Source organism: Bos javanicus, chromosome 5 (genome assembly GCF_032452875.1).
Source record: "Bos javanicus breed banteng chromosome 5, ARS-OSU_banteng_1.0, whole genome shotgun sequence".
In the NCBI taxonomy this organism is placed as follows: Eukaryota; Metazoa; Chordata; class Mammalia; order Artiodactyla; family Bovidae; genus Bos; species Bos javanicus.
The window spans coordinates 58,762,168-58,773,674 of NC_083872.1; the positions used below are offsets into that span (position 1 = coordinate 58,762,168).

The window sequence follows — 11,507 nt, forward strand, 5'->3', positions numbered from 1 at the left end:
CCTTGGTGACCATGCTCCAAAGTCACTAATGAATGTAAAATATTCATATAGGAAAAAACAAAGCAAAACAAAAGTTAACTAATGCACCTAGGAATTGGGACAATGTCCTTGGAGACTGGAAAGATGTATTAATAACATCAAGGTCATGTTATTATGTGTCATGAGGATACTAAATCTTTGCTAAAATGATGAACCAATCAACATTTTGTTCATGTTAATGCACATTTTGTAATCGCTAATAACATGTCATAATTTGCATATATTTATCGGTAATGTTTGAACATAATATTACTACCCTTTCACTGTTGTTGAAGTAATTCCTTATGCTTTCTTGAGATATTTGCATATATTCAGGATATTAAGTCTGTGCAAATCTCATATGTAATAAATCCTTTTTCACAGTTTGTTATTTAATATTTAATGCAATTTGTGGTGATGGTATACAGAAAATTTGGTTAAATCACAGTAAAATCATTTATCTTTTTGTTTGTTTGTTTCTGAATCTATTATTATGTGAAAGGCTTTAATAGTCCTAACCATGCCATATACTTACTTATATTTTCTTCCAATTATTTTATTTACTTTAATATCTGCATCCAACATCCAGAAGGTAATAACCAGGAGGTATTGACAAATATGTAGAAAGAACATACAGTGAAATAGGAGGGACAAACAGCTGGTGAGCATGGTATCATGGAAGTCAAGTGTAAAGTGTTTTCCTATGCCATGAGGTTTTGATACATTGCCTATTAATTTTCCCCCCTTTTTTATATGTGACTGATTTGGCATTACAATTCTTTTATAGAGCTTCCCTTTTTCGTGATGCATTCATATTCACATCACTATCCATAGCATTATTTATATTTACAGTGGTGGCACTATGCATCCTTTCTCAAAATGCTCTGATTCTTTGTTTCTATGGTAGTTTTTCTTTTCAGTCAGATCAGATCAGATCAGATCAGTCGCTCAGTCGTGTCCGACTCTTTGCGACCCCATGAATCGCAGCACGCCAAGCCTCCCTGTCCATCACCAACTCGCGGAGTTCACTCAGACTCACGTCCATCGAGTCAGTGATGCCATCCAGCCATCTCATCCTCTGCCGTCCCCTTCTCCTCCTGCCCCCAATCCCTCCCAGAATCAGAGTCTTTTCCAATGAGTCAACTCTTTGCATGAGGTGGCCAAAGTACTGGAGTTTCAGCTTTAGCATCATTCCCTCCAAAGAACACTCAGGACTGATCTCCTTTAGAAGGGACTGGTTGGATCTCCTTGCAGTCCAAGGGACTCTCAAGAGTCTTCTCCAACACCACAGTTCAAAAGCATCAATTCTTTGGCGCTCAGCCTTCTTCACAGTCCAACTCTCACATCCATACATGACCACAGGAAAAACCATAGCCCTGACTAGACAAACCTTTGTTGGCAATGTAATGTCTCTGCTTTTGAATATGCTATCTAGGTTGGTCATAACTTTCCTTCCAAGGAGTAAGCGTCTTTTAATTTCGTAGCTGCAGTCACCATCTGCAGTGATTTTGGAGCCCAGAAAAATAAAGTCTGACACTGTTTCCACTGTTTCCCCATCTATTTCCCATGAAGTGGTGGGCCCGGATGCCATGATCTTCGCTTTCTGAATGTTGAGTTTTAAGCCAACTTTTTCAGTCTCTACTTTCACCTTCATCAAGAGGCTTTTTAGTTCCTCTTCACTTTCTGCCATAAGGGTGGTGTCATCTGCATATCTGAGGTTATCGATATTTCTCCCGAAAATCTTGATTCTAGCTTGTGTTTCTTCCAGCCCAGTGTTTCTCATGATGTACTCTGCATATAAGTTAAATAAACAGGGTGACAATATACAGCCTTGACGAGCTCCTTTTCTTATTTGGAACCAGTCTGTTGTTCCATGTCCAGTTCTAACTGTTGATTCCTGACCTGTATAGAGGTTTCTCAAGAGGCAGGTCAGGTGGTCTGGTATTCCCATCTCTTTCAGAATTTTCCACAGTTTATTGTGATCCACACAGTCAAAGGCTTTGGCATAGTCTTTTCAGTACTCTTGTACAAATTTGGCCTTTAAGAAGGCTTCTATGTCATTTTGGAATTATCTCCTTAATCTTAGAGCATTGTAATGCTGTCCAAATGTTTGGATCTTTCAAAAGACAAACCTGGAATATAACACATTAAGAAACCATTGTTTTATACTGTTGCCTCTAATTTTTCTACTGAATTATTTTCCTATCATATTTAATTCTCCCTTTCTGTTTTTCCTGTAGTGATATTCTCAACATTAATATAAGTTTGACCAATGCTAAAATCCACACAAAAAGAAATTAGAATTACTCAGTCAATACCACCAATGATAACATCCAAACTAAATGCAGTTACAAATGTATTTGTAATCCTTTTACAGAGAGTCAATGATAAGAATGTGAAGATTTTAAGTTACACACTACATTATTTTTGTTTTTTTGCTTTTTACCTTTGTGATTTTTTATTCACTCTGAAATACTGTCATTTCTTTTGATTTTATTTATGTTCAATTTTATTGTTTATGTTACTTTAAAGTTTAATGCATATAAAACAATGCTATGGTTGAAAAATAAAATTTTATTTAAAAGGTAATCTTATGGCATTAAAACATGTATAATATCATATAAGAAATGAATCACCATTCCAGGTTCGATGCAGGATACAGGAAGCTGGGGGCTGGTGCATTGGGATGACCCAGAGGGATGGTATGGGGAGGGAGATGGGAGAGGGGTTTAGGATTGGGAACACGTATACACCCGTGGCAGATGCATGTCTATGTATGACAAAACCAATACAATATTGTAAATTAAAAAAATAATAATAAAAATAAATAAAAGGTATTCTTATAAAGGTTCATGAGATCATTTCTTGACAAAGTTTTTTGCATGTATGGTATAAATATATCAATATTTCAATCATATATTTATTTACTCAAAAAATGTTGAGCGTTTGGATCCTAGGTATAGTTTGAGGCATTCAATATCTGGCTAGCTAGGTGGCTCTCATCTACATATTATCTAGTGATTTATTTATTTAGTTGGAAGTACTGCATAACAGTTAACAAGCTACAGTTAGATCTTATTACAGCCCTGTCTCCATAAACTCTGAACTTTGTCATAGTGTGAGCAAGAAAAATAATGTCTCTAAGCCTCAATTTTTTTCAAAAGTAAAACAGAAAAGTTCGTAATTATGTGTACCTTGCTTTATATGATGATTAAATATTATAAACACAATTAACACAGTAATTCATGCATAGTAAATGTTCAACACACAATGGGCATTATAATAATTAGTAATACTTCAAAATGTTAAATTGAGGGTGCACATCCCAGATGGTACTAGTGGTAAAGAACCCACCTGCCAACGCAGGAGACAAAAGAGATGTGGTTTGGATCCCTAGGTCAGGAAGATCCCTTGGAGGAAGGCATGACAACTCACTCCAGTATTCTTGTCTGGAGAATCCCACAGAGTTCCCTATTGGGCTATGGTCCATAGGGTCGCAAAGAGTCGGACACTACTGAAGTGACTTAGCATGCATGCATTTACATCCTTAAATCCACTGAAGAAAATATTTATTTCTAAATCATAATATTATGCAGAAATACTAATTTTTTCCTTAATATTGAATAGATTTGTTTCAGAAATATAAGTAGGAGTAGTTTGTGGTAGGTACCCATATGCTCTTCTCCTAGTGATAATTCACATATTGGAAAAAATAAACAAAAAATTATCTTGGGTATGTTGACATATATGTGTTATATATGATAGAAAATAATCTGCTAATTTGCAATGTTTACATAAATTTTCCTTTTTAGAAATATTTTGGTCTGCTCACATTTTTGAACTATCTTAGTGATGCAATAGCTTCAATTTATTATCTTGAATAGTCTTTAAAAATTCATTTGAAAAAATAAAAGCCTGTTAAAATTCTAATCTTAAAAATGGATTATTCTTCATCTCAGTAGCCATTAATGAGTTCTTCTTCTTCAGATCCATAGTTGGGTTGTATGTGCATCAGCTTGGTTGTATTGGATCTTTATTGCTGTGCGTGGGCTTTCTCCAGTTGTGGCAAGCGGGGATACTGTTCCTTGCAGTTCATAGGCTTCACATTGTGGTGGCTTTGCTTGTTGCAGAGCATAGGCTGTAGGCACATGGGCTTCAACAGTTGCAGCACACGGGCTCAGTAGTTGATGCATACAGGCTCTAGGGCATGCAGGCTTCAGTACTTGCAGTGCACAGGCTCAGCATTTGTTGCTCACAGGCTCTAGAGCACAGATTCAGTAGTTGTGGCACCCAGGCTTAGTTACTCTGTGGCATGTGGAATCTTCCTGGTGCGGGATCAAACCAGTGTCCCTTACATTGGCAGGTGAATTTCTAATCATAGTACAACCAGGGAAGTTCTTAAGTCCAAAATCTAACTGTTAACAGGCTCTGGGCTTCCCTGGTGGCTTAGATGGTAAAGAGTCTGCTTGCAATGCAGGAGACCAGAGCTTGATCCCTGGGTTGGGAAGATTCCCCAGAGAATGGAATGGTTACCAACTCCAGTATTCTTGCTGGGAGAATTCCATGGACAGAGGAGTCTGGTGGGCTACATACAGTCCATGGGGTTGCACTGAGTTGGAAACTACTGAGTGCCTAACAAGTTCCCCCATTGCTATGCTTCTGCTCCATTAGTCATACTCTTTTCATCCTGGGCTACTGGAGATTCTGAAAACCTACAATTACAAATACATTTGTCCCATCCAAATCATCACACACATCAATACTAGTATTTGATATAGTAGTATACTAGTATTTACTTAGATTAATATTTACTGATTAGGTATGGGCTTCCCAGTGGTACAGAATCTGCCTGTCAATGTAAGAGATGTAGGAGACGGGGTTAGGAAGATTCCCTGGAGGAGGAAATGACAACCCACTCCAGTATTTTTGCTTGAAAAATCTCATGGACAGAGAAGCATGGTGGGCTACAGTCCATGGGATCACAAAGAGTCAGACATGAGCACATATACAAACACACACACAATTAGGTGTATGAGTGCTTACTGGGGACGTGAAGATGTAAGCAGTGTGACAAGAAAACAGTAATTTTTCACCATCACAGAGCTGCATCTGGCAAGTGGTGTTAGACTCTGGCTATCTGTAACTGGGTGGAGATTGTGATGACCTTTTCTGTGTTTTTTTTTTTTTTTTTATTCTCATGGTGTCAATTACATGTGGCAAAATGCTCAAGTCCTAAATATATTATTATATTTTTTGTAAATGTGGTCATGCTGCTGCTGCTGCTGCTAAGTCGCTTCAGTCGTGTCTGAATCTGTGCAACCCCATAGATGGCAGCCCACCAGGCTCCCCAATCCCTGGGATTCTCCAGGCAAGAACACTGGAGTGGGTTGCCATTTCCTTCTCCAATGCATGAAAGTTAAAAGTGAAAGTGAAGTCACTCAGTCATGTCCAACTCTTAGCAACCTTATGCACTGCAGCCTACCAGGCTCCTCCATCCATGGGATTTTCCAGGCAAGAGAACTGGAGTGGGATGCCATTGCCTTCTCCGAAATGTGGTTATATCTGCTTTATATTCAGTTACAGTTTTTCCTATATTCAATCACTATTTATTTTGTTGTGCTTTTACACACTAACACTCTCTTTTTCTGTTATTCTCATTTTCTACATCTTCATCAATAGTTTGTGTTAGAGGCTATAATGGGGTTGGAATCAAATGTCACTTTAATATGAAATTTAAAATTTCAGAATTTAACTATTAGGTCTTAATTCATGATCTGGCATAATTTTATTTTGATGAAGTGAATAATTAAAGATTAATGAATTATTTTTGAAGCCTGAACCAAGGGTTTATCTAATTTATTTAACAATGGACAAATTTTTATATATGACTGGAAGTTTGTAAATGAGGGTGAAAAAAAAAACTGTTATGGATCAATTTCCAAAACTGAGTTAACTTTATAATAGTTTTTGCGACACAGTTTTAGAACATATCTTCAACCTCATGCAAATTGGTATATCGTGCACATTGATTTTTTAATATGTCATGTATTAAATATAAAACTACTCATGTATTTTCTTATTTTTATACCTTTTTATTACTAGAAGTTGTTTGAAATCATGAAAGGTAAATGATGAACCATACAACAAGACACATAGAGTTTATTCTTCTGTGACTGACAGATAATTCTCCATTATGAATAGTAGTTTTTTGTTTCTGCTTCTAAATTATATGTTGAATGTGACTGGAGACTTAAACATCATTGCCCTCACTCTGTTGGAGTCCCATCTCAAGACCCCAATGTATATCTTCCTCCATAATTTCTCTTTCCTGGAAATTTCATTCACAAGTGCTTGCACCCCCAGATTCCTAATCACCACTGTAACCAGAGAAAATATGATTTCTTATATTGGTTGTATGTCTCAGTTGTTTTTCTACATATTCTTGGAAGTTACAGAATTTTTCCTTTTGGGGACTAGTCCTATGACCTGTTGATATTTTCAAGCCTTTGCATTATACATCCATCATGAGCAGCACAATCTGTCATCAGCTGGTGCTCAATTCTTGGGCAACTGGCTTTCTGGTCATTTTTCTCCAGTGATTTTGGATCTTCACCTGGATTTCTGTGATTCAAATGTCATTGACCATTTCATTTGTGATATTTCTCCTATCCTACAACTTTCTTTCTCAGACACACATTTACTAGAAATGGTGGTATATTTATTAGACGTGGTGACCCTCAGGATCACATTGCTATTGGTAATTCTTTCTTACTCTTACATTATCAAGACAATTATAAATTTCCCATTTAGCTCAACAACAAAAAAATTCATTTTTACTTGCTCTTTGCCTAAGATTGTTGTATGCATCAGTTATTGTGGTCATATATTCATCTATTAGGTTGTTGCAAAAGTATTTGTGGTTTTGCATTGATGAACTTTGCTGTTTGATATTTGAATATACTCAAAGAAATGTGGTTATGTTATACAATATTTTAATGCACATTTCTCACTTCATGTTTTTTGCTAATGACATTACTTGCTGTGTATTTTATATTTATTTTAGACTAAGGAAATGATTATAGACAAAAAGCACATTTGAGAATTTTTTTAATTCGAGTTCAAAATGAGTCATAAAACAAGGACACAACTTGCAACATCAACAACACATTTGGCCCAGGAACTGCTAATGAACATATAATGAAGTGGTAGTTCAAGATATTCTGCAAAGGAGACAAGAGTCTTGAAGAAGGAGAACATGGTGGCCAGCCAGTGGAAATTGACAACGACCAATTGAGAGAATCATCAAAGCTGATCCTCTTACAACTACCCGAGAAGTTGCTGAAGAACTCAATGTCACCCATTCTATGATCATTTGGCATTTGAAGCAAACTGGAAAGGTGAAAAAGCTTGGTAAATGGGTGCCTCATGAGCTGACCAAAATTCAAAATATTGTTGTTTTGAAGTGTCAACTTCTCTTATTCTATGCAACAAACAACAATGAATGATTTCTTGATCAGATTGTAACATGTGACAAAAAGTGGATTATATATGGCCATCAGCAGTGACCAATTCAGTGATTGGACTAAGAAGAAGCTCCAAAGTACTTCCCAAAGCCAAACTCAAACTTGCACCAAAAAAGGTCATGGTCACTGTTTGGTGGTCTGCTGCCTATCAGATCCACTACAGCTTTCTGAATCCTGGCGAAATTGTTACATCTGAGAAGTATGCTCAGCAAATCAACCAGATGCAGATGAAAACCACAGCTTTTCAACAGAATGGGCCCAATTCTCCACAACAACGCTGGACTGCAGGTCACACAACCATTTCAAAAACTGAATGAATTGGGCTATGAAGTTTTGCTTCATCCACCATATTCACCTGACCACTCGCCAACCAACTACCACTTCTTCAAGCATCTAGATAACTTTTTGCAGGGAAAATGTTTCCACAACCAGTAGGCGGCAGAAAATGCTTTCCAAGATTTTGTCAAATTCGAAAGGGTGAATTTTTATGCTACGGGAATAAACAAACTTGTTTCTCATTGCTAAAGATGTGTTGATTGTAATGGTTCCTATTTTGATTAATAAAGATGTGTTTGAGCATCATTATAAAGATTTAAAATTCACGGCCTGAAATTGCAATTACTTTGTTTTACCAACCTAATACTTGAAACCCTCAGCAAATGAAAGGATCATTTTAAGCAAGGGAGTAGCTGTGCTCCATACTTTAATTGCCCCTTGTTGAACCTATCTTTTGTTTTTATTTTTTAATAATCTGAGGAACCAGTACATTAAATAAACCTTCATAGATGTATCTAGAAAGATATTTTCTGCTTCAGAGAAGTAATACTATTTATTGAAATAATAAATTGAAAGCATAAAATGAACATTTAACAAAAGCTATTTTGACTCTTCTAGTTTAAAAACTGATCTCTAATATTCAATTTGTTAGATCACTTTAGCTAACCTGAGTTTAGAAATACTTTCCATATTACTAATATACATCTAAATTTACCTTTCTGTTATTCAGTATGAAACATTTTTTGTGTGAGAAACATAAAATTGCAAAATTTAATTTCTCTAATAGCATGTTAGAAGAAAATGAATGAAGGGATTTGGTTGTATTATAGAACATAAATTTTTAGAGTACTGTGTTTGTTAAATACATATGAACAAAGATAGTGGAGGTGATGGAATTCCAGTTGAGCTATTTCAAATCCTGAAAGATGATGCTGTGAAAGTTCTGCACTCAATATGCCAGCAAATTTGGAAAACTCAGCAGTGGCCATAGGACTGGAAAAGGTCAGTTTTCATTCCACTCCCAAAGGAAGGCAATGCCAAAGAATGCTCAAACTACCACACAATTGCACTCATCTCACACACTAGCAAAGTAATGTTCAAAATTTCCAAGCTAGGCTTCAACAGTATTTGAACTGCAAACTTCCAGATGTTAAAGCTGGATTTAGAAAAGCCAGAGGAACCAGAGATCAAATTGCCAACATTCATTGGATCATAGAAAAAGCAAAAGAGTTCCAGAAATACATCTACTTTTGTTTCACTGACTGTGCCAAAGCCTTTGACTGTGTGGATCACAACAAACTGTGGAAAATTCTTCAAGAGATAGGAATACCAGACCACCTGACCTGCCTCCTGAGCAATCTGTGTGCAGGTCAAGAAGCAACAGTTGAAACTGGATATGGAGCAACAGACTGGTTCCAAATCAGGAAAGGAGTACGTCAAGACTGTATATTGTCATCCTGCTTATTTAACTTATATGCAGAGTAAATCATGTGAAATGCCAGGCTGGATGAAACACAAGCTGGAATCAAGGCTGCTGGGAGAAATATCAATAACCTCAGATACACAGATGAGACCACACTTATGGCAGAAAGTGAAGAACTAAAAAGCCTCTTGATGAAAGTGAAAGAGGAGAGTGAAAAAGTTGGTTTAAAACTCAACATTCAGAAAACTAAGATCATGGCATCTGGTACCATCACTTCATGACAAGATGGGGAGTATTGAAACAGTGAGAGATTTTATTTTGGGGGGTCCCAAAATCACTGAAGATGTTGACTGCAGCCATGAAATTAAAAAAAAAACAAAAAACAAAAAACAAACAAAAAAAACACTTGCTCCTTGGAAGAAAAGCTATGACCAACCTAGACAGCACATTAAAAAGCAGAGACATTACTTTGCCAACAAGCGTCCATCTAGTCAAAGCTATGTTTTTTCCAGTAGTCATGTATGGATGTGAGAGTTGGACTGTGAAGAAAGCTGAGCGCCAAAGAATTGATGCTTTTGAACTGTGGTGTTGGAGAAGACTCTTGAGAGTCCCTTGGACTGCAAGGAGATCCAACCAGTCCATTCTAAAGGAGATCAGTCCTGAGTGTTCTTTGGAGGGAATGATGCTAAAGCTGAAACTCCAGTACTTTGGCCACCTCATGCAAAGAGTTGACTCATTGGAAAGACCCTGATGCTGGAAAAGATTGAAGGCAGGACGAGAAGGGGACAACAGAGAATGAAGTGGTTGGATGGTATCACCAATGTGATGGACATGAGTTTGAGCAAGCTCTAGGAGTTGGTGTTGGGCAGGGAAGTCTGGCGTGTTGCAGTCCATGGGGTTGCAAAGAGTTAGACACAACTGAGCAATTGAACTGAACTGACCTTGACTCATTTAAAAGCCATATTTTAAAAAATTCTTAAATTGAATTTTGTCATTATCAAATAAGCTTAAGACGCTCCAAGAGAACTTATTCTTTAAAAGTGTAATGTACATAATTATTTTGTAAGGTGATTCTTTGAAAAATCAATTTTAAGCATATTAAAAAATAATACTTTCCAGTTTTTAAATTGAAAGATCGTGGATTAATAATTTCAGTTGTGTAGCAAAGTAATCTATACATATATTTTTTTCTTTTTTGTTTCTTTCCCCTTATGGATTATTTATGTTTATTTTCCCTTATGCATGCATGCTAAGTTGCTTCAGTCTCGTCCAACTGTTTGTTATCACATGGACTACAGCCCACCACACTCCTCTGTTCATGGGATTCTCTAGGTAAGAATACTGGACTGGGTTGCCATGCCCTCCTCCAGGGTATGTTTCTGATCCGGGGATTGAACCCACCTCTATTAATGTCTCCTACCTTGGCAGATGAGTTCTATATCACTAGTGCCACTTGCAAAGACACATTTTCCCTTACAGATTATTTCAAAATATTGAGATAATATATAGCATTCATTCCCTATGCTATACAGTAATCCTTGTTAATTATCTATTTTATTTGTAATGGTGTATATATGTTAATGAAAACTAAATTTATCCCTTCCTCTCTTTTCTCTTTGGTAACTGTGTTTGTTTTCTATGTGTGTGTGTCTATTTATATTATGTTAGTAAGTTTATTTGTATACTTTTTAAAGAAAATTTTATGTATAAGCAATATTATATGTTTGTCTTTATCTGTCTTGCTTACTTCACTTACTATGATAATTTCCAGGTCCATTCATGTTGCTACAAGTGACACATTTCATTCTTTTTTATAGGTCAGTAATAGTCCATTATATATATGTACCACTTATTCTTTATCCATTCATCTTTCAGCAGACATTTATGTTGCTTCCAGGTCTTACTGTAAACAGTGTTGTGATGAATATTGTGGTATATGTATGCATCTTTTCCAAGTACAGTTTTCTTTCCATATAGGCCCAAGAGTGAAAATGTAGGATCATATGGTAGGTCTATTTTTAGCTATTTAAGGAAACTTCATACTATTTTCCCTAGTGACTGCACCAGTTTATATTCCCACCAATTGTGTAGGAGAGTTCATTTTTTCCCCACATCCTCTCCACATTTATTATTTGTATTGTTTTTGATGATTGCCATTCTGATGGACATGAGGTGATATCTCGTAGTCTTGATTTGCATTTCTTTAATAGTTAGTGGTGTTGAATATCTTTTCATGTACCTGTTTTGGTCATCTGTATGTCTTTTTT

General features: G+C 36.4%; 1 pseudogene; it reads left to right on the forward strand.

Moving 5' to 3' along the window:
• The first annotated feature begins 6,146 nt into the window (after positions 1 to 6,146).
• On the forward strand, positions 6,147 to 8,364 carry LOC133248868 (olfactory receptor 6C70-like; annotated as a pseudogene).
• The last annotated feature ends 3,143 nt before the right edge of the window (positions 8,365 to 11,507 follow it).